Here is a 25,041-nt window from a genome sequence, read left to right on the forward strand (position 1 = left end):
TGGCTCAATCGGTTAAGCATCCGACTTCAGCTCAGGTCATGTTCTCGCCATCTGTGAGTTTAAGGCCCCCGTCGGGCTCTGTGCTTACAACTCAGAGCCTGGAGCCTACTTCGGATTCTGTGTCTCCCTCTCTCTCTGCCCCTCCCCCACTCATGCTCTGTCTCTCTTGCTCTCAAAAATAAATAAAACATAAAAAAATTAAAAAAAATGTTTATTAAAGGGTCTTCTTGGGATCAACACAGGAAGAAGAAGAAGAAGAAGAAGAAGAAGAAGAAGAAGAAGAAGAAGAAGGAAGAGGAGGAGGAGGGGGGGAGGAGGAGGAGAATGAAGGAGGGGGAGAGGGAGAAGGAGAAGAAAGCAGGAATGGCAGAAAGAAGTTGGCTGTACCATAGTTACAACAAAGATTTCAGCTGATCCCAGCAACACATCTGTGGCTGGGATGGTTACTTTGTTGTCACAAGAGGGTGTATCTTTTTTTTTAAATTTAAATCCAAGTTAGTTAACATATAGTGTAATAATGATTCCAGGAATAGAAATCACTTATATACAACACCCAGTGCTCATCCCAACAAGTGCTTTCCCTAATGCCCATCACCCATTTAAACCATCCCCCAACCCAATACCCTGCCAGCAACCCTCAGTTTGTTCTCTGTATTTAGGAGTCTCTTATGGTTTGTCTCCCTCTCTGTTTTTATCTTATTTTTGCTTCCCTTCCCCTTCATCTGTTTTGTTTCTTAAATTCCACATATGAGTGAAATCATACAATATTTATCTTTCTCTGATTTCGCTTAGCATAATACACTCTAGTTCCATATTGTTACAAATGGCAAGACTTCATTCTTTTTAATCACTAATATTCCACTGTGTGGGTATATAAATATAAATATATATATATATATATAAATAGATATAAATATATATATTTATACATATATATACACATATGTATACACACACACACATACACACATCACATCTTCTTTATCCACTCTCCACTCATCAGTTGTTGAAAGTTTGGGCTCTTTCTATACTTTGGCTATTATTGATAGTGCTGCTATAAACACTGGGGTGCATGTACCCCTTTGAATGTGCATTTTTGTATTCCTTGGATAAATACCTGCTGGGTCATAGGGTAGTTCTATTTTTAATTTTTTTGAGGAACCTCCATACTGTTCTCCAGAGTGGCTGCACCAGTTTGCATTCCCACCATCAGTGTAAAAGTGTTCCCCTTTCTCCGCATCCTTGCCAACATCTGTTGTTTCCTGAGTTGTTAATGTTAGCCACTCTGACTGGTGTGAGGTGGTATCTCAATATAGTTTTGATTTGTATTTCCCTGATGGTGAGTGATGTTGAGCATCTTTTCATGTGTCTGTTAGCCATCTGGACGTCTTATTTGGAAAAGTGTCTATTCATATCTTTTGTCCATTTCTTCACTGAATTATTTGTTTTTGGGTGTTGAGTTTGAAAAGTTCTTTACAGATTTTGGATATTAACCAACAGGATGTATCTTTGTATGACTTTATGAAAGAGTCTTTGGATGAAACCTGCCCCAGGAAAAGGGGCTTGCCCATGGCTTTTGGCAAGGCTGCTCTCTACAGATAGGGAAATTTCTAATCAGAGCTGACAACTAAAGGCTGTTTGCTAGCAGCAAGTGCAACAGCTGTGGGAATTAAGTTCATCAGTACCAAAAGCGGATCTGGGCAGGACATTGCAGCCTCCACTAGAATAACTTCTTTGTCATCACGGAAAGCCAAATAGATCCTAGAAGAAGAAGTCAAATAGATGTCTAGAAGGTAGATTCTTTAAACCATAGACTAGAGATCCAACATCATTTCCCAGCAAATAAACTGCTAAGTAGACATTTTGTAAGCACCTAGAATGGAGAATGGTAACTGAGAACTAGAATGTCATATTAACTTATTTCTATTTCCTCTGAATCAAAGAGCCTAAATTGTGCCAAACAGGAAACTTAGGGTTATAAGCAATAGTAAACCCAATATAAAATAAACCATATTTTCCATCTGAAAAGCAATATATATATATATATGTATATATATATACATATATATATATTTGTACATAACTATATATGTACATATATAGAAAAGGAAATGTTTGTAAATTGCATGCATGTGTGTGGTTTTGTGTGTGTATCAGCGAAACATTTTGATAAGTCTTTTGCTTCATCCAAAACTGGCAAAACAAAACCTGGATAAGACTATATGTTGATGGTCCAATGATTAGTTGAATGGCACATTGCCATTTTACAAGAGAAAGTCTTATGGCAGAGTCTTGTCTTGTATTCTGTACCATTCAACCATCTTAATAATGGTTTCAAAAAAGGTGTGGCTTGCTTCAAATGTTATTGGAGCATATATGCAGTAGGTGCAATGTCAGATGATCTATATGCATTATATCATTTAAGAATATAAATGCGGAGATCCGGAGGAAGATGGCGGCGTAGGAGGACGCTGGGCTCACCGCGCGTCCTGCTGATCACTTAGATTCCACCTACACCTGCCTAAATAACCCAGAAAACCACCAGAGGATTAGCAGAACGGAGTCGCCGGAGCCAAGCGCAGACGAGAGGCCCACGGAAGAGGGTAGGAAGGGCGGCGAGGCGGTGCGCGCTCCACGGACTGGCGGGAGGGAGCCGGGGCGGAGGGGCGGCTCGCCGGCCAAGCAGAGCCCCCGAGTCTGGCTTGCAAAAAGCGGAGGGGCCTGACGGACTGTGTTCCGACAGCAAGCGCGACTTAGCGTCTGGGAAGTCATAAGTTAACAGCTCTGCTCAGAAAGCGGGAAGGCTGGAGGACAAAGGGAAGGAGAGCTGCTGAGCCCCCGGACAACAGAGCTCAGTTTGGTGGGGAACAAAGGCGCGCGCCAGCGCCATCTTCCCCGCCCATCCCCCAGCCAAAATCCCAAAGAGAACCAGTTCCTGCCAGGGAACTTGCTCGCTCCGCGCAAACACCCAACTCTGCGCTTCTGCGGAGCCAAACCTCCGGCAGCGGATCTGACTCCCTCCTGCTGCCACAGGGCCCCTCCTGAAGTGGATCACCTAAGGAGAAGCAAGCTAAGCCTGCCCCTCCTGCCCCTGTGCACCTTGCCTACCCACCCCAGCTAAGACGCCAGATCCCCAGCATCACAAGCCTGGCAGTGTGCAAGTAGCCCAGACAGACCACCCCACCCCACAGTGAATCCCGCCCCTAGGAGAGGGGAAGAGAAGGCACGCACCAGTCTGACTGTGGCCCCAGCGGTGGGCTGGGAGCAGACATCAGGTCTGACTGCGGCTCCGCCCACCAACTCCAGTTATACACCACAGCACAGGGGAAGTGCCCTGCAGGTCCTCACCACGCCAGGGACTATCCAAAATGACCAAGCGGAAGAATTCCCCTCAGAAGAATCTCCAGGAAATAACAACAGCTAATGAGCTGATCAAAAAGGATTTAAATAATATAACAGAAAGTGAATTTAGAATAATAGTCATAAAATTAATCGCTGGGCTTGAAAACAGTATAGCTGACAGCAGAGAATCTCTTGCTACAGAGATCAAGGGACTAAGGAACAGTCACGAGGAGCTGAAAAACGCTTTAAACGAAATGCATAACAAAATGGAAACCACCACGGCTCGGATTGAAGAGGCAGAGGAGAGAATAGGTGAACTAGAAGATAAAGTTATGGAAAAAGAGGAAGCTGAGAAAAAGAGGGATAAAAAAATCCAGGAATATGAGGGGAAAATTAGAGAACTAAGTGATACACTAAAAAGAAATAATATACGCATCATTGGTATCCCAGAGGAGGAAGAGAGAGGGAAAGGTGCTGAAGGGGTACTTGAAGAAATAATAGCTGAGAACTTCCCTGAAGTGGGGAAGGAAAAAGGCATTGAAATCCAAGAGGCACAGAGAACTCCCTTCAGACGTAACTTGAATCGATCTTCTGCACGACATATCATAGTGAAACTGGCAAAATACAAGGATAAAGAGAAAATTCTGAAAGCAGCAAGGGGTAAACGTGCCCTCACATATAAAGGGAGACCTATAAGACTTGTGACTGATCTCTCTTTTGAAACTTGGCAGGCCAGAAAGAATTGGCACGAGATTTTCAGTGTGCTAGACAGAAAAAATATGCAGCCGAGAATCCTTTATCCAGCAAGTCTGTCATTTAGAATCGAAGGAGAGATAAAGGTCTTCCCAAACAAACAAAAACTGAAGGAATTTGTCACCACTAAACCAGCCCTACAAGAGATCCTAAGGGGGACCCTGTGAGACAAAGTACCAGAGACATCACTACAAGCATAAAACATACAGACATCACAATGACTCTAAACCCATATCTTTCTATAATAACACTGAATGTAAATGGACTAAATGCGCCAACCAAAAGACATAGGGTATCAGAATGGATAAAAAAACAAGACCCATCTATTTGCTGTCTACAAGAGACTCATTTTAGACCTGAGGACACCTTTAGATTGAGAGTGAGGGGATGGAGATCTATTTATCATGCTACTGGAAGCCAAAAGAAAGCTGGAGTAGCCATACTTATATCAGACAATCTAGACTTTAAATTAAAGGCTGTAACAAGAGATGAAGAAGGACATTATATAATAGTGACAGGGTCTATCCATCAGGAAGAGCTAACAATTATAAATGTCTATGCGCCAAATACCGGAGCGCCCAAATATATAAAACAATTACTCATAAACATAAGCAACCTTATTGAGAAGAATGTGGTCATTGCAGGGGACTTTAACACCCCACTTACAGAAATGGATAGATCATCTAGACACACGGTCAATAAAGAAACAAGAGCCCTGAATGAGACATTGGATCAGATGGACTTGACAGATATATTTAGAACTCTGCATCCCAAAGCAACAGAATATACTTTCTTCTCGAGTGCACATGGAACATTCTCCAAGATAGATCATATACTGGGTCACAAAACAGCCCTTCATAAGTTTACAAGAATTGAAATCATACCATGCATACTTTCAGACCACAACGCTATGAAGCTTGAAATCAACCACAGAAAAAAGTCTGGAAAACCTCCAAAAGCATGGAGGTTAAAGAACACCCTACTAACGAATGAGTGGGTCAACCAGGCAATTAGAGAAGAAATTAAAAAATATATGGAAACAAAGGAAAATGAAAATACAACAATCCAAACGCTTTGGGACGCAGCGAAGGCAGTCCTGAGAGGAAAATACATTGCAATCCAGGCCTATCTCAAGAAACAAGAAAAATCCCAAATACAAAATCTAACAGCACACCTAAAGGAACTAGAAGCAGAACAGCAAAGGCAGCCTAAACCCAGCAGAAGAAGAGAAATAATAAAGATCAGAGCAGAAATAAACAATATAGAATCTAAAAAAACTGTAGAGCAGATCAACGAAACCAAGAGTTGGTTTTTTGAAAAAATAAACAAAATTGACAAACCTCTAGCCAGGCTTCTCAAAAAGAAAAGGGAGATGACCCAAATAGATAAAATCATGAATGAAAATGGAATTATTACAACCAATCCCTCAGAGATACAAACAATTATCAGGGAATACTATGAAAAATTATATGCCAACAAATTGGACAACCTGGAAGAAATGGACAAATTCCTGAACACCCACACTCTTCCAAAACTCAATCAGGAGGAAATAGAAAGCTTGAACAGACCCATCACCAGCGAAGAAATTGAATCGGTTATCAAAAATCTCCCAACAAATAAGAGTCCAGGACCAGATGGCTTCCCAGGGGAGTTCTACCAGACGTTTAAAGCAGAGATAATACCTATCCTTCTCAAGCTATTCCAAGAAATAGAAAGGGAAGGAAAACTTCCAGACTCATTCTATGAAGCCAGTATTACTTTGATTCCTAAACCAGACAGAGACCCAGTAAAAAAAGAGAACTACCGGCCAATATCCCTGATGAATATGGATGCAAAAATTCTCAATAAGATACTAGCAAATCGAATTCAACGGCATATAAAAAGAATTATTCACCATGATCAAGTGGGATTCATTCCTGGGATGCAGGGCTGGTTCAACATTCGCAAATCAATCAACGTGATACATCACATTAACAAAAAAAAAGAGAAGAACCATATGATCCTGTCAATCGATGCAGAAAAGGCCTTTGACAAAATCCAGCACCCTTTCTTAATAAAAACTCTTGAGAAAGTCGGGATAGAAGGAACATACTTAAAGATCATAAAAGCCATTTATGAAAAGCCCACAGCAAACATCATCCTCAACGGGGAAAAACTGAGAGCTTTTTCCCTGAGATCAGGAACACGACAGGGATGCCCACTCTCACCGCTGTTGTTTAACATAGTGCTGGAAGTTCTAGCATCAGCAATCAGACAACAAAAGGAAATCAAAGGCGTCAAAATTGGCAAAGATGAAGTCAAGCTTTCGCTCTTTGCAGATGACATGATATTATACGTGGAAAATCCGATAGACTCCGCCAAAAGTCTGCTAGAACTGATCCATGAATTCAGCAAAGTTGCAGGATACAAAATCAATGTACAGAAATCAGTTGCATTCTTATACACTAACAATGAAGCAACAGAAAGACAAATAAAGAAACTGATCCCATTCACAATTGCACCAAGAAGCATAAAATACCTAGGAATCAATCTAACCAAAGATGTAAAGGATCTGTATGCTGAAAACTATAGAAAGCTTATGAAGGTAATTGAAGAAGATTTAAAGAAATGGAAAGACATTCCCTGCTCATGGATTGGAAGAATAAATATTGTCAAAATGTCAATACTACCCAAAGCTATCTACACATTCAATGCAATCCCAATCAAAATTGCACCAGCATTCTTCTCGAAACTAGAACAAGCAATCCTAAAATTCATATGGAACCACAAAAGGCCCCGAATAGCCAAAGTAATTTTGAAGAAGAAGACCAAAGCAGGAGGCATCACAATCCCAGACTTTAGCCTCTACTACAAAGCTGTCATCATCAAGACAGCATGGTATTGGCACCAAAACAGACACATAGACCAATGGAATAGAATAGAAACCCCGGAACTAGACCCACAAACATACGGCCAACTCATCTTTGACAAAGCAGGAAAGAACATCCAATGGAAAAAAGACAGTCTCTTCAACAAATGGTGCTGGGAGAACTGGACAGCAACATGCAGAAGGTTGAAACTAGACCACTTTCTCACACCATTCACAAAAATAAACTCCAAATGGATAAAGGACCTGAATGTGAGACAGGAAACCATCAAAACCTTAGAGGAGAAAGCAGGAAAAGACCTCTCTGACCTCAGCCGTAGCAATCTCTTCCTCAACACATCCCCAAAGGCAAGGGAATTAAAAGCAAAAGTGAATTCCTGGGACCTTATGAAGATAAAAAGCTTCTGCACAGCAAAGGAAACAACCAACAAAACTAAAAGGCAACCAACGGAATGGGAAAAGATATTTGCAAATGACATATCGGACAAAGGGCTAGTATCCAAAATCTATAAAGAGCTCACCAAACTCCACACCTGAAAAGCAAATAACCCAGTGAAGAAATGGGCAGAAAACATGAATAGACACTTCTCTAAAGAAGACATCCGGATGGCCAACAGGCACATGAAAAGATGTTCAGCGTCGCTCCTTATCAGGGAAATACAAATCAAAACCACACTCAGGTATCACCTCACGCCAGTCAGAGTGGCCAAAATGAACAAATCAGGAGACTATAGATGCTGGAGAGGATGTGGAGAAACGGGAACCCTCTTGCACTGTTGGTGGGAATGCAAATTGGTGCAGCCGCTCTGGAAAGCAGTGTGGAGGTTCCTCAGAAAATTAAAAATAGACCTACCCTATGACCCAGCAATAGCACTGCTAGGAATTTATCCAAGGGACACAGGAGTACTGATGCATAGGGGCACTTGTACCCCAATGTTCATAGCAGCACTCTCAACAATAGCCAAATTATGGAAAGAGCCTAAATGTCCATCAACTGATGAATGGATAAAGAAATTGTGGTTTATATACACAATGGAGTACTACGTGGCAATGAGAAAAAATGAAATATGGCCTTTTGTAGCAACGTGGATGGAACTGGAGAGTGTGATGCTAAGTGAAATAAGCCATACAGAGAAAGACAGATACCATATGGTTTCACTCTTATGTGGATCCTGAGAAACTTAAGAGAAACCCATGGGGGAGGGGAACAAAAAAAAAAAAAAAAAAAAAAAAGAGGTTAGAGTGGGAGAGAGCCAAAGCATAAGAGACTGTTGAGAACTGAGAACAAACTAAGGGTTGATGGGGGGTGGGAGGGAGGAGAGGGTGGGTGATGGGTACTGAGGAGGGCACCTTTTGGGATGAGCACTGGGTGTTGTATGGAAACCAATTTGACAATAAATTTCATATATAAATAAAAAAAAAAAAAAAAAAAAAAAAGAATATAAATGCATAGTCATAAAATCTATAGATGATCTAATCCAGAGATAAATAGCTAATGTATTGGATGGCAGCATGAGAATCCCAGAAGATATTTATCAGCTATTTTCATGCTCTATATTAGACCAGATAAAGTGTAATAATTATAAATCCCAGAATTTGGTTCCCAAAATATCACAAACAAAAGTTAAGATTGATATAAGTAAGAGGGACACATGAAAAAAAAAAAAAAAACAATGTAAGGGGTTTCATAGACTGTTTATTCAGTCAGTATAGTAGTGTTGTATAAAACAGTTAAAACTATATCAGACATAAACATTTTTTCCATAAATAACACTGCTATTCCTCACTGAGACAGCTCTCCAGATATAAAGTCAAAGCCCTAGGTATGCCATACATGTTAGGACTAAACTTCACTTCACCAGTCCTGCCATGAGCCAATAAATTATCTTTTTGCTCAGTAGTTTGTACTGGTTTACTGTAGCTTGCAGTGATTGATTTCAATCTAGGAGGTAGGATAATGAGGAAACTTATTCCAAATCACCCTAAAAGGTAGGACAAAAATTAATCACTAACATAAAAAAGAGATATAGTAGGATTTAGTTCTCTAGAGGGGATTTTCTAGAATGTAAGCTACATGATTCAAAGAATACTGCCAAATAAGATACTATGTTCTAGGTCACACAGAGTGTTCAGGGAGATGTTAGAACAACTTGAAGATGACTGAAGCATCAGATGGGGAAATATACCAGATAACTTCTGAGGTCCCATCCAATTCTAAAGATCTGTTATTGCAATTAACAATTTTATGATCAAACAATTATTCTGCCTTTAAAAAAGATTATTTAATATATAGACAGTCAAATAGCTATTCTATAACATGCCTTTAAAGTGTCCCTCGAAAATAAAGTGAATGTAAAAATTCAGTGTTATAAAAATGCATAATCATAGTTTAAGCAATTTCTCTTACATGAAGAAGATACATTGCAGATATATGACTCTATTCTCAAAAATTTCCAAAGGTTGAAATGAAAGGAAACCTATAAAAAGATATAAAATCTCACAAGAGATGATACATTGTGAATGACCAGAATCTTTTGCCCCTAGTGTCTTTAAACAACTGGCAATTTGGAATGAGAAAGCTTCTCATAATCCAATTTGGATTACACAAACCAGATTGTCTATAAAAGCCATACAATAAAAATTCCCCTTCAGCAGAAAACTTTGAGGACATAAAGACCACTTTTCCCCACCTATAAAGTATTGGAGAATTGAATCTAAATCATACATTAAGGATGAATATTTGCATCCCCTACAGCACCAGCAGGATACCTGCTCAAGATAGATGAATCAAAAGACTTTTTTTTTTTTTAATTAGAATAAAATTCCCTGGATGGATGGAATGTCCATTACCCTCAAGAGAATCTGGTGGTGGTGAAGATTATGTTGGAGCTATTGTATTTTATATCATGTATTTAAATATATTTAAATTTAAACATTTATTTTTCTAATATAGGGTAAAAATATGGTCATTTTAGAAAACCTAAAAAATTAAGAAGTAAATAATAATAAAAATCACCTATGAACAGATGAATACTATTAACATTATGGCATATCTTAAGTCTTCTATAAATTCTATTTTGTGGAGGTGAAACTTCTTAACATACACTTTTTCTTCTTTTTTTTAAATCAACTTTATTTCAAAAACACTCTCCAAAGTCATTACATATTCCCACAATTTCAGTGGCAGTACATAATTTCATTCCTTCATCTTTAGTTCTTAGTTGAAAGAGAATCACAGCTTTCTTTGACTATCTGATGAAAGGATGGACCCCATTCTCAAAAAAATCCAAAGATATATAAAAGTTTAATAATAAATCTAGGATGGATAGATCTCCTGGCTTTAGAAGCTCTGGTTTAAAAGAGTTTCTTGTTAGTACTCTGATTAATAATTAGCACAACATAGATCTAGGTGCTACTAAACTTTACTAAGGTAGATTTAGGAATAAATTAAGAAAATTTATTCTGTATAATTTACACATAGTGCATATTCAATGTATTACACTCTTCATTTTTATTTTCACCATTATTTTAAGCATTTATATTTGCCTAATATTCTGAAACATACTCAAATTTGTGTGTATGTGAACATTTCTGGGGAGTAGGTTCATAGCTTTCCATTAAAAATTTGAAGGATTGAGGGGCACCTGGGTGGCTCAGTCAGTTAAGCATCCGACTTCAGCTCAGGTCATGATCTTGCAGTGCAGTTTGTGAGTTCGAGCCCCACGTAGGGCCCTGTGCTGACAGCTTGGAGCCTGGAGCCTGCTTCTGATTCTGTGTCTCCTTCCCTCTCTGCCCCTCCCCCACTCACACTCTATCTCTCTCTGTCTCTCAGAAATAAATAAATGTAAAAAAAATTTGAAGGATCCAGTTGCCTGGGTGACTCAGTTGGTTAAGTGTCTGACTTGACCTCAGGTCATAATCTCACCATTGGTGGGTTCAAGCCCCATGTCAGACTCTGTGCTGACAGCTTGGAGCCTGGAACCTGCTTCAGATTCTGTGTCTCCTTCTCTCTCTTCCCCTCCTCCAACTCATGCTTGCCTGCTCTCTCTCCTTCAAAAATAAATAAACATTAAATTTTTTTAATTAAAAAAAAATTTAAAGGATCTTGTTCTCCAAAATAAGAACCCTTTCACTGCAAGAAAAAAACTAAGACTTTTGCAAAGTTTAAGCTTTACTGCCACAATGATCTTTATTCAATAAAAAGTGTTTCTACCAAAAGTGACATCTTTGCTACAAACACAGAAGTACAGCTGGTGTACTTGATAATTCTAGGAGCTTTAGTGTTGTTTACTAATTCAAATTAACTTTATATTCTAAAAACTTTATATTCTAAAAGTAAACAAGAATGTTATGGGGACAGACTTAATTAGACAATAGTTGAAAAATAAATTGTGGATTTATCTTCTTACTCCTGAATCCAGAGTAGAAAAGGGTTCTGTACACTCAAGGGTACGATGTAGCAGGTTGGTAGGGAAAAGTCTGGCAATCTAGTTGGGTACCGGTCATGCTACCTGTTAGCTGTTTAAGAATTTTGGATTTTATTCCTAAGGACAGTGGAGAGTTCCTGCAGAGCTCTAAGAGGAGTGTGAGGGTTTGTAATTGCTTTACTTAAAGTACCTGCACTAAAATACATTTTGGGGGCTGTATAGGAGTACATGCATTAGTTTCAAGAAAGACCTGGGATCAAAATTCAGCTTTCCTACTGGCAGACCTCATCTGGGTCTTTGTGGCTTCATCTGTAAAATGGGCACGGTGAGGGGCGCCTGGGTGGCGCAGTCGGTTAAGCATCCGACTTCAGCCAGGTCACGATCTCGCGGTCTGTGAGTTCGAGCCCCGCGTCAGGCTCTGGACTGATGGCTCAGAGCCTGGAGCCTGTTTCCGATTCTGTGTCTCCCTCTCTCTCTGCCCCTCCCCCGTTCATGCTCTGTCTCTCTCTGTCCCGAAAATAAATAAAAAAACGTTGAAAAAAAATTAAAAAAAAAAATAAAATGGGTATGGTGATGTCCAGTGCAGCATGGTTCTACAGTTAAATACTGATAATGCATGCACTGCACTTAGTACTGTGTCTGGTCTGACCCATTGAAAATGTCCAATAAGTGTACCTAATTATTGTTGAGAAAGACAATGACTCAAAAAACTCAAAAAACTAGAAAAAAAAACTTTTAGTGCCCCCAGGAGTATGATGTAACAAGTATGTGAATAGCTGAAGTGTATTTTAATCTTAAACCTGTGAATTCAAAAGATCATGTTGTATCTGCCTATAATCCTCCAGTCATAGTATGTGACACATAACTCTAATCACTTTTTTTTTCTTTTTTTCATTTTACCCTAAAAGAATGGATTGAGGAATCTGTGTCTATTTTACCTAATTGCCCTCTAGTTTTTCTCTAGATATTTCAATAGGTTGTATTAAGTGCTGGAAGGCATGAGCTGAGTATACAGGCTGTTAAAAATAGAAATATCATACTAGGGAGGTGGGTACACTTATCTAGAAATCTCTGTGAAAGATAGAAAAAAAGGGGCACCTGGGTGGCTCAGTCGGTTCAGCATCCGACTTCAGCTCAGGTCATGATCTCACCACTCGTGAGTTCAAGCTCTGCACTGGGCTCTGTGCCAACAGCTCAGAGCCTGGAGCCTGCTTCGGATTCTGTGTCCCCCTCTCTCTCTGCCCCTAACCCACTCACATTCCATCTCTGTCTCTCTCAAAAATAATTAAACATTAAAAAAAATTTTAAAAAGAAAGAAAGAAAAGAGGGAGGGAGGGAGGGATGGAGGGAGGGAGGGATGAAAGAAAGAAAGAAAGAAAGAAAGAAAGAAAGAAAGAAAGAAAGAAAAAAGAAAGACCTATGCATTCATCAATAAAGATGCTCTAAATGGAGACTAAAAATTTGTAATTAATGCCAGATTGCATAAGTTCCAGTTACTTGCAAATCCTTTATCCCGATATGACTGAAACACAACAGTGAAAACAGATCTGTAGGGGTTTCTGGGTGGCTCAGTCAGTTAAGGGTCCAACTGGCTCAGGCCACAATCTCATGGTTCAGTTCGTGAGTTAAAGTCCTCTGTTGGGCTCTGTGCTGACAGCTCAGAGCCCGGAGCTGCTTCAGATTCTGTATCTCCCTCTCTCTCTGTTCTTCCCCAACTCAAAAATAAATAAACATTAAAAAATAAATTAACATTAAAAAATGTTTTTTAAAGAAAAAAATTTTTAAAAGAAATAAAAACAGATATGTAAGAGGAGCAGACAGCAAAGAAGCGTGCCTTCCAACATTTGTTAATGAAATTGATCATTCCTTCTGTGGTGCTGCATATTTTTAAACCACTGATTTATCTAAATTTTCCTCTTTACACCTAGGGCTTCCATCAAGGGTTCTATGTTGGGTTGTTAATTTTTTCAAGCCTTCTTCTGCTAGGTACTGAGACACAGGATCAATGTCTGACATACACTGGACACTCAAACACTGTTGTCAAGAATGTTAGCATAGATTAGGCAAAATGTTTGGTAAAAGGATAGAGTGGTAGGCAAGACAAAGTCTTGGCCCTCATAAAACTTACAATCTAGTATGGGGACATATATATTAAAAAATTCCCCCTCAAAATGACTTTTTTGCAATTATGCTAAATATAGTGAAGGATGTTATAGGCTTTGTGGATGGAATATTTGGGAGGTACCCATTCCAAGGGTTCCAGAAGACATTTCTGAGTAAGGAAAATTTTAGCTACAGGTTGCCACCTCTTAACCCCACATGAAGAAACAAGTGATATGTCACAGTGAAGCTGGGTTCCAAGTCATGTGAATATATGTATTCATGTGAATATATGTATTCTGAGATCTCAGAACCTATCTAGGAGGGTTATTCATCAGCTAATCAGCTGCCAGGTACAAACATGGACAGAAATATTGCCAGATCCTCATTTTAAAAGAAATTACTGAGGGGAGCCTTGGTGGTTCAGTCAGTTAAGAGTCTGACTCTTGGTTTTGGCTCAGGTCATGATCTTACGGTTTGTGAATTCAAGTCCCACATTGGGCTCTGTGCTGACAGTGCGGACCCTGCTTGGGATTTTCTCTCTCTCCCTTTCTCTCTCCCTCAAAGTAAATAAATAAACTTCAAAAAATAAAATAAAATAAATTACTGAACATGGTTCTTCCTGTAAAATCTTGTTTCTAATGCATAAAACACTGCACACTCAACACTGAAGTTGGTAACATATATATTTAAGTTGATGCTTAAGGGATAAGGTAGGGGCAGGATTGGGTCACATGAAGAGAGAGAAATTCCAAGAAAAGTGAACAGCATTACCAGAAGTCCAGAATGGAAAAGGGCTGTATGCACTCAAGGGTAAGATATGGCAAGCTGATAGAGGACTGGCAACTGAGCAGGGGCCAAGTGATGCTGCCTAGCTGTAGTTTTAAGAACTTTAGATTTTATTCCTAAGGACAGTGGAGATTTACTGCATAGTCTTGAACAGTGATAACTGCTAGATGCTACTGTGTCAGACCACACGGACAGTTATCTTCCCCAGGAAGTAAACTAGACTCTGCCATTTGGTGTTAGAATTTTAAGACAACACTTCTACTATACACACCACACTTACAAATAATCATAATTATGAAGTTATAAGTTATTAAGACAGAATATAAAATGTCATAGCTGGTATTTGGAGATCACCTACCCCAGACCTACCATGTTAACAGATAATGAACGGATTTAAATATATTAAACATATCACACATTTAGAAGCAGGTAGAATTAGAACGCCAGCATCTACTAGCCTCTTTCTCTTTTTCCAAGCCCATCCCAGGCTCTGTATTTTCTCTATATTTAAGAAAAATCTGGGGCGCCTGGGTGGCGCAGTCGGTTAAGCGTCCGACTTCAGCCAGGTCACGATCTCGCGGTCCGTGAGTTCGAGTCCCGCGTCAGGCTCTGGGCTGATGGCTCGGAGCCTGGAGCCTGTTTCCGATGCTGTGTCTCCCTCTCTCTCTGCCCCTCCCTTGTTCATGCTCTGTCTCTCTCTGTCCCAAAAATAAATAAACGTTGAAAAAAAAAAAGAAAAATCTTCTGTACAATGTCATAATATTATCATAGTACTTTCCTATCAAAATTAGCTTTTTCAGACATTCTAAAGAGTGCAACAATCATGAAAACAAACGTGTTGATGAAGAAATAATATACACAGGCTATATATAGGCTATGCATTGACGACATCATTATAACTGATTCATTATGTTTAAACATCTGCATATACACTTACCATTTACAGCTGCAGGGACACTAGAAAAGTATAGTAAAATTTTTGACATTCACTCTTAGCAGAACTATCATTAGTCACTGGAAGACAGCTAATACAAAACTGTTCAGTGAAAAGCACATTGGTTTGGGCAGGAAATAATCTTTATCTCCATATTTAATGCTACCCAGGAAAGCTATCTGATTATCTTGTGTCCTATTTATCATAATAGTAATCTTGGTTAATATTTTCCTAGCAAACATTATGGGCTAAATACTTTAATATTTTAATATTAATTTTTAAAATTAGTTTTAATATTAATCTTTATTAAATATTTTAATAAAATCTTGAGCCTTTAATCATTTCTATAATCAGAGGATGTATTATTATCACTTTTATTTTATAGACAGGAAAACTGAGAATCAGACAAAAGTTACACAGCTAAGAAGTCTCAGAATTGGGATTTGAACTCAAGCAATGGAGCTCCAGAGATGGTAATGTTAACTGCTACTCTATTTTGCTGTCTTTTCCTCTATTACATGTGAAAAACAGGGGCAATTTAAATGGAGTATATTTAAAGAAAATACAGCTACTTTGGGATTTAAGAAGATAGAGTAATGCGCTTGTTTTCAGATTATATCATGGCTATGATGGAAATTAATTTGGAGAAGACAGAAGTATTGGAAAGACCTTGAAAACTGAATGAACATGATATTCAATATAAAGTAATATGGGTGGCAAAAAGATGGTGTGTCAATCTCATTACAGGCTGGAAGAGATAGCAGAAAAACACAAAACCAACAGTTTAGGATGGCTATGCACTTCTCTCAGGAAAGTGCCTGGGATTTGAGGTCCAGAAGCTCGCAATATAGTTTGGGAACCATCGTTTCCCCACTATTTAATCCTTGTAACTTGCAATACCTTTGTCTGTTAAATTAGAATATTTTTACCCATTTCACAGCATGACAGTGGGCACTACATGAGATAATCGACATGAAAGACATTTTGGAAACTCTAAAGTGAAATGTTCATGCCTTATTTTACTATTAGCAATTAATTATTTAAGGTATACAGGAAACTAGTATCAATATGAAGCAAAAAAGAAAAGGAAATTGCCTAAGGAAAGAACATTAATTATTCATATAATGCATGAATATTATAAATATATGTTTAAAATGAAAGTACAGGTGCAAATAATTTATGCCTACAAGCATAGCAAAATGACCAGCCAGATTCACATAGTTTTCTCTTGGTTACAACATTGGAGGGATAGCAGAGCTATCCTTCTGTAGAGTGATAGCTTTTTACATAAATGTAAACATTAAGTATAATTGGCATATGCATACATACACATATGTAAATCTTTTATAGATGCACATACATGATAAAACTGTGGGTGATTTTAACTGTTTTGTTTTACTGTATTTTTCAAAAGCTTTATAAAAAAAGAAGGAAAGGTTATATATTATATAAATATCTACTCATGAAGAGTAGAAATACACACATACTTAGATAAGAAGGCACTAACAGCCCTTTAAAAATCTAAATAGATAGGTTAAAAAGGGCAAACGAAAACATTGTTATGAGAGCACGTTTCATTTGCTCAGAGAAATAGAAAGTGATATATTGGAGTAAGCTCAGGATTCACTTGTAAAAATTCATAGGCAACATTCATTAAATACTCTCCACGTGTCAGAAATAGTTATAAACACAGTCACATAAAATCCTTCTACTAATTTTATGACTGTAATACTATGATTATTTCCATTTTACAGGTGAAGAAGCTAAGGATAGGAGCAGTTAATTAACTTCTGAAGGTAACCCAGCCTATCAGTGCCAAAACTAGTATCTGCATTCAGGTCTGCCAGAGTCCAAAGACCCCAGTTGATCCAACTTCCTTATTGCTATAATGCTACGGACTGGAGATAACACCAAATACATGAAAGCACACCTTTTGGGGAAAAAGCAAAAAATAAAATAAAATAAAATAAAATAAAATAAAATAAAATAAGGCTTTTAAAGCAAGGGAAGACTGCTGAAAGAAAAATTTCCTCATCACCATACATCATACAGAGTTTGTAGTGTTTAAGCAAGCTCATGGCAGGTCTTTTCAAAAACAAGGGAAATAGCAAAGTCTTTGAGACAAAGCCAATGAACTATATAAGAACTCCAGAAACACCAGGTATTGGAAAGCATTTCTGCTGCTAAACTCAAACTATAAAGCCTTTGCAGAGATTTGCTTTATGACAGTCACTAAAAGAATGGCTACATGTGGCAAATAGAGCAATGGTTTAAAAAAAAAAAGAACAACAACAAAGCATACTCTTTTTTGTTACACTCTGAGGAAATATGCCAAGTGTAAAGGAGGTAGACAGAAAAACTAGGAGGATTATAGAGCAAAGCAAAGAAAGCAGTAGAGGACTATAAGCAATAAGTAAGCTGGGGAATAAGACACTGGTAATAGCTGCAAAAGTATTTCAGTAACAAGATCACTCCTTAGAAGAAGGCAAGATAAGACAGGGAATTGAGGCTTTTAAAGAAAAAGAAGTAGTAACTCTTTCCTGAAGCAAGTGGGCAAAAAGTAAAGAAGGTGGAGGCCCAACAAATAAATTATACTCATTATTTATGCTTCTGGTTCAAAGGTTAAAACTAGAAAGAAATATACTGAAGATGCTTCCAAGATTTTTATCTTACACATTCTAATCTTAAAAATCTCTCGCTCATGAAAGAGCTTACAGAAAAAAGAAATGTGTGAAGGAGCAAGGATATTGAAAAAATTCAAGTATCATTACAATATAGGAGGTAGAATCTGTCACAGTCTTAATGCAATTGGTCTGAATAAGACATGTCCTTTAGCACTTGAAAGGTAAAATTGCATCCTATTTTTTCTACTGAAAGAATTCTATGTTCTCCCGTGGAAACAATTTCTCCCTTTCATAAAACCAAATGTCTGCCACCTGTTGGTTCTTTCATATTATCTCTTTGGGCCAGTAGGCTCAGTTATTAAGAGTATCATTAATAATGAGGTCATCTGAAAGATAAGGAGGACAAAGAAGTAATTTCCCCTGGGCCTATTCTGTAAAGATAATCTATAAGTGAATGTGACATTACTGAAACGTTCAAGTCCAACATATCAGTTGAAACAAAGCATAAAACATGGAATGATTGAACATCAGTGGAAGAAAAAAGTAAATGAGATAAATTGACAATGGTAGTAGGCTAGATAGCTCCCATATAATTCAAAAGGATGAATGAGAGAGATTAGATCAAAAGTGGGGGGCATAAATGGGGGAAACTACTGTTTGATAAAGGGAGAAGTACAATAACCATGAAAGAGGAAAGTCCAATGTAGTATTGGGAACCTACTCATGAGAAAGAGGATGAAATAGTCAAGTTGAAGAATATACCACAAGGACTGTAGAAACTGAAAAATAAAACTTATCTACTTAATAATGAAGGCACACGTTTCTCCACACTATCTACCTAGCCTGCATTCATGACAGTACAGTAAGAATTGGGTTACCAAGGTGCATGGGAAGTTACTGAATGGAAAGTAAAGCTGTGTTCAGACTACTATTTCATAGGCTGAAATGAATGGTAGGAACTTCAAGATGCCAGACTGAAAAGACACCTGTGATTGTGGCTGATGTAGTCAACCCTATTCCCTCTGCAAGTATCCAGAACAAATGACTGGTTCCCCTTTGAGAATGAATTTCAAGGGTCTCAAATCAGGTCAGTGTTGAGTGCAATGCCAAACTCCTGATGCTTTTAGGGGCAACCAAAATGGAGTAAGAGAAAATAAAAGTCATTCAATTGCTATCACTTAGGTCTAGAGCATGCAGAACTTCAGAGGATGAAGGAGCAAATTGTGACACATGAATCATACTACATAACCCTTCCATGCACTGCTCTAACCCAACCCTTACTCCAAATGGGAGCCTCATGTCCCACTTGGTGTATGGACTTTTGGTGCTCTGCATACAGAGAACTCTCAGAAAACTTACTGCCCTGTATGATACTAGGTAAAAGTAAGACAATGAGGGGGAAGAGCAGGGAGAGAGGGAAGCACTGGGATAGAGAAGGTGTAGTAGTTGAATTATATCCCTCCAAAAGACATATTCAAATCTCAATCCCCAGTGCCTGTGAATGTTACCTTCTTTGGAAATAGGTTTTTTTTGCAGATGTAATTAAGAATAGGCCATACTGGATTAGAGTGGGCCCTAAATCTAATGACTTGGATACAGAGGCACATAGGGAAGAAGGTCATGTAATCATGTAGGCAGAGTGAAACGATGCAGAATATCAAGCCAAGAAATGTTAGGAGTCACTGAAAGCTAAGAAGAGGCAAGGAAGGATACTTCCCTAGAGGCTTCCCTTCAGAGGGCATGTAGCCTTCCTGACACCTTAATTTCAGACTTCTGGCCTCCAGCATTGTCAGAGAGTAAATTTCTTTCTTTTTTTTTAAACCACCCTGTCTGCAGTACTTTGTTATGGCAGTCCTAGGAAACTGATATACAGGGAGAGAGAGGGAGGGAGGACAGACTCATAACAACACAAAGGCATTCTACATCACTTGATCATTAATCTGTCTTTGCTGAAAAGGAATTCATAAACTGTCTTGGTGTAACCTTGACAACAACATCAGTAATGATCATATCAACAGGTTGTTTTGGAACATTTTTGGGTTTTCTTTTCTTTTTTTTTTTTAAATTTTAACGTTTATTTATTTTTGAGACAGAGAGAGACAGAGCATGAACAGGGGAGGGGCAGAGAGAGAGGGAGACACAGAATCTGAAACAGGCTCCAGGCTCTGAGCTGTCAGCACAGAGCCTGATGCGGGGCTCGAACTCACGGACTGTGAGATCATGACCTGAGCCGAAGTCGGATGCTTAACCGACCGAGCCCCCCAGGCGCCCCATTTTTGGGTTTTCACTAATCACCATTAAAATGTTTGAGTAGATATCTGCCATCTATGTATACTCATCTATCTATGCAATAGACAAATGTTCTAATATACTAACACTTATTAAACATTATAACTAAATTAAAATAGTAATTAATAATGGATAAAATAAAGGAGAACAAGGAAATGTCTTAAATAGAATTATATTTATTAATGATACATAAAATCATTTTTCTCACTAAACTATTCTACAAAATATTATTAATAATAACATTTTCAGGGGTGCCTGGGTGGCTCAGTCAGTTAAGCATCTGACTTTGGGTCAGGTCTCATAGCGTGGGTTCAAGCCCTGCTTCAGGCTCTGTGCTGACAGCTCAGAGCCTAGAGCCTGCTTTGGATTCTGTTTCTCTCTCTCTCTCTCTCTCTCTCTCTCTCTCTCTCTCCCCCACTCAAGCTGTGCCTTTCTCTCTCTCAAACATAAATATTAATTAATAATAATAATAATAATAATAATAATAGCATTTTCAGAGAAAGCAATCAGATTGGATATGCTTTATAATTTTTTTTAAATCTTGCTTGCACATTTTGTCATAAAGCTTTGAAAAGCCCTGATAAAAATTCACTGTTTTCCAGTATTAAAAATAGGCTAGTGAATGCCCTCTCCCTTGCTATCTATCAACTGCATTTACAAACCAGGTAGAAGGTGTGTTTTTTCCAGTTTAATCAAAGTGATAAAAATCCATTAAAATTTTCATGTAAAGGATATTGAAAGAGCTTACAAAATTTCAAAACCCCTTTCCTGAGCATAAGTATCTAGGTACAAGAATTTTTACAGGTGATATACTTAATGTTAAAAAAAAAAACAAACTCACACAATGGTAGAAATATTCCCACACATCTGTTTTTATTTTTTTTTATTTATATTTGAAATTTATTGTCAAATTGGTTTCCATACAACACCCAGTGCTCATCCCAAAAGGTGCCCTCCTCAATACCCGTCACCCACCTTCTCCTCCCTCCCACTCCCCATCAACCCTTAGTTTGTTCTCAGTTCTCAACAGTCTCTTATGCTTTGGCTCTCTCCCACTCTAACCTCTTTTTTTTTTTTTTTCCTTCCCCTCCCCCATGGGTTCCTGTTAAGTTTCTCAGGATCCACATAAGAGTGAAACCATATGGTATCTGTCTTTCTCTGTATGGCTTATTTCACTTAGCATCACACTCTCCAGTTCCATCCACGTTGCTACAAAAGGCCATATTTCATTTTTTCTCATTGCCACGTAGTATTCCATTGTGTATATAAACCACAATTTCTTTATCCATTCATCAGTTGATGGACATTTAGGCTCTTTCCATAATTTGGCTATTGTTGAGAGTGCTGCTATGAACATTGGGGTACAAGTGCCCTATGCATCAGTACTCCTGTGTCCCTTGGATAAATTCCTAGCAGTGCTATTGCTGGGTCATCGGGGAGGTCTATTTTTAATTTTCTGAGGAACCTCCACACTGCTTTCCAGAGCGGCTGCACCAATTTGCATTCCCACCAACAGTGCAAGAGGGTTCCCGTTTCTCCACATCCTCTCCAGCATCTATAGTCTCCTGATTTGTTCATTTTGGCCACTCTGACTGGCGTGAGGTGATATCTGAGTGTGGTTTTGATTTGTATTTCCCTGATAAGGAGCGACGCTGAACATCTTTTCATGTGCCTGTTGGCCATCCGGATGTCTTCTTGAGAGAAGTGTCTATTCATGTTTTCTGCCCATTTCTTCACTGGGTTATTTGCTTTTCGGGTGTGGAGTTTGGTGAGCTCTTTATAGATTTTGGATACTAGCCCTTTGTCCGATATGTCATTTGCAAATATCTTTTCCCATTCTGTCGGTTGCCTTTTAGTTTTGTTGGTTGTTTCCTTTGCTGTGCAGAAGCTTTTTATCTTCATAAGGTCCCAGGAATTCACTTTTGCTTTTAATTCCCTTGCCTTTGGGGATGTGTCGAGTAAGACATTGCTACGGCTGAGGTCAGAGAGGTCTTTTCCTGCTTTCTCCTCTAAGGTTTTGATGGTTTCCTGTCTCACATTCAGGTCCTTTATCCATTTTGAGTTTATTTTTGTGAATGGTGTGAGAAAGTGCTCTAGTTTCAACCTTCTGCATGTTGCTGTCCAGTTCTCCCAGCACCATTTGTTAAAGAGACTGTCTTTTTTCCATTGGATGTTCTTTCCTGCTTTGTCAAAGATGAGTTGGCCATACGTTTGTGGGTCTAGTTCTGGGGTTGCTATTCTATTCCATTGGTCTATGTGTCTGTTTTTGTGCCAATACCATGCTGTCTTGATGATGACAGCTTTGTAGTAGAGGCTAAAGTCTGGGATTGTGATGCCTCCTGCTTTGGTCTTCTTCTTCAAAATTACTTTGGCTATTCGGGGCCTTTTGTGGTTCCATATGAATTTTAGGATTGCTTGTTCTAGTTTCGAGAAGAATGCTGGTGCAATTTTGATTGGGATTGCATTGAATGTGTAGATAGCTTTGGGTAGTATTGACATTTTGACAATATTTATTCTTCCAATCCATGAGCAGGGAATGTCTTTCCATTTCTTTAAATCTTCTTCAATTACCTTCATAAGCTTTCTATAGTTTTCAGCATACAGATCCTTTACATCTTTGGTTAGATTTATTCCTAGGTATTTTATGCTTCTTGGTGCAATTGTGAATGGGATCAGTTTCTTTATTTGTCTTTCTGTTGCTTCATTGTTAGTGTATAAGAATGCAACTGATTTCTGTACATTGATTTTGTATCCTGCAACTTTGCTGAATTCATGGATCAGTTCTAGCAGACTTTTGGTGGAGTCTATCGGATTTTCCACGTATAATATCATGTCATCTGCAAAAAGCGAAAGCTTGACTTCATCTTTGCCAATTTGGATGCCTTTGATTTCCTTTTGTTGTCTGATTGCTGATGCTAGAACTTCCAGCACTATGTTAAACAACAGCGGTGAGAGTGGGCATCCCTGTCGTGTTCCTGATCTCAGGGAAAAAGCTCTCAGTTTTTCCCCGTTGAGGATGATGTTTGCTGTGGGCTTTTCATAAATGGCTTTTATGATCTTTAAGCATGTTCCTTCTATCCCGACTTTCTCAAGGGTTTTTATTAAGAAAGGGTGCTGGATTTTGTCAAAGGCCTTTTCTGCATCGATTGACAGGATCATATGGTTTTTCTCTTTTTTTTGTTAATGTGATGTATCACGTTGATTGATTTGCGAATGTTGAACCAGCCCTGCATCCCAGGAATGAATCCCACTTGATCATGGTGAATAATTCTTTTTATATGCCGTTGAATTCGATTTGCTAGTATCTTATTGAGAATTTTGGCATCCATATTCATCAGGGATATTGGCCTGTAGTTCTCTTTTTTTACTGGGTCTCTGTCTGGTTTAGGAATCAAAGTAATACTGGCTTCATAGAATGAGTCTGGAAGTTTTCCTTCCCTTTCTATTTCTTGGAATAGCTTGAGAAGGATAGGTATTATCTCTGCTTTAAACGTCTGGTAGAACTCCCCTGGGAAGCCATCTGGTCCTGGACTCTTATTTGTTGGGAGATTTTTGATAACCGATTCAATTTCTTCGCTGGTGATGGGTCTGTTCAAGCTTTCTATTTCCTCCTGATTGAGTTTTGGAAGAGTGTGGGTGTTCAGGAATTTGTCCATTTCTTCCAGGTTGTCCAATTTGTTGGCATATAATTTTTCATAGTATTCCCTGATAATTTTTTGTATCTCTGAGGGATTGGTTGTAATAATTCCATTTTCATTCATGATTTTATCTATTTGGGTCATCTCCCTTTTCTTTTTGAGAAGCCTGGCTAGAGGTTTGTCAATTTTGTTTATTTTTTCAAAAAACCAACTCTTGGTTTTGTTGATCTGCTCTACAGTTTTTTTAGATTCGATATTGTTTATTTCTGCTCTGATCTTTATTATTTCTCTTCTTCTGCTGGGTTTAGGCTGCCTTTGCTGTTCTGCTTCTAGTTCCTTTAGGTGTGCTGTTAGATTTTGTATTTGGGATTTTTCTTGTTTCTTGAGATAGGCCTGGATTGCAATGTATTTTCCTCTCAGGACTGCCTTCGCTGCGTCCCAAAGCGTTTGGATTGTTGTATTTTCATTTTCCTTTGTTTCCATATATTTTTTAATTTCTTCTCTAATTGCCTGGTTGACCCACTCATTCGTTAGTAGGGTGTTCTTTAACCTCCATGCTTTTGGAGGTTTTCCAGACTTTTTCCTGTGGTTGATTTCAAGCTTCATAGCATTGTGGCCTGAAAGTATGCATGGTATGATTTCAATTCTTGTAAACTTATGAAGGGCTGTTTTGTGACCCAGTATATGATCTATCTTGGAGAATGTTCCATGTGCACTCGAGAAGAAAGTATATTCTGTTGCTTTGGGATGCAGAGTTCTAAATATATCTGTCAAGTCCATCTGATCCAATGTCTCATTCAGGGCCCTTGTTTCTTTATTGACCGTGTGTCTAGATGATCTATCCATTTCTGTAAGTGGGGTGTTAAAGTCCCCTGCAATGACCACATTCTTCTCAATAAGGTTGCTTATGTTTATGAGTAATTGTTTTATATATTTGGGCGCTCCGGTATTCGGCACATAGACATTTATAATTGTTAGCTCTTCCTGATGGATAGACCCTGTCACTATTATATAATGTCCTTCTTCATCTCTTGTTACAGCCTTTAATTTAAAGTCTAGTTTGTCTGATAGAAGTATGGCTACTCCAGCTTTCTTTTGGCTTCCAGTTGCATGATAAATAGTTCTCCATCCCCTCACTCTCAATCTAAAGGTGTCCTCAGGTCTAAAATGAGTCTCTTGTAGACAGCAAATAGATGGGTCTTGTTTTTTTATCCATTCTGATAACCTCTGTCTTTTGGTTGGCACATTTAATCCATTTACATTCAGTGTTATTATAGAA

This window comes from Puma concolor, chromosome A2, assembly GCF_028749965.1.
Source record: "Puma concolor isolate L17-30 chromosome A2, mPumCon1.1.hap2, whole genome shotgun sequence".
Classification (NCBI taxonomy): domain Eukaryota; kingdom Metazoa; phylum Chordata; class Mammalia; order Carnivora; family Felidae; genus Puma; species Puma concolor.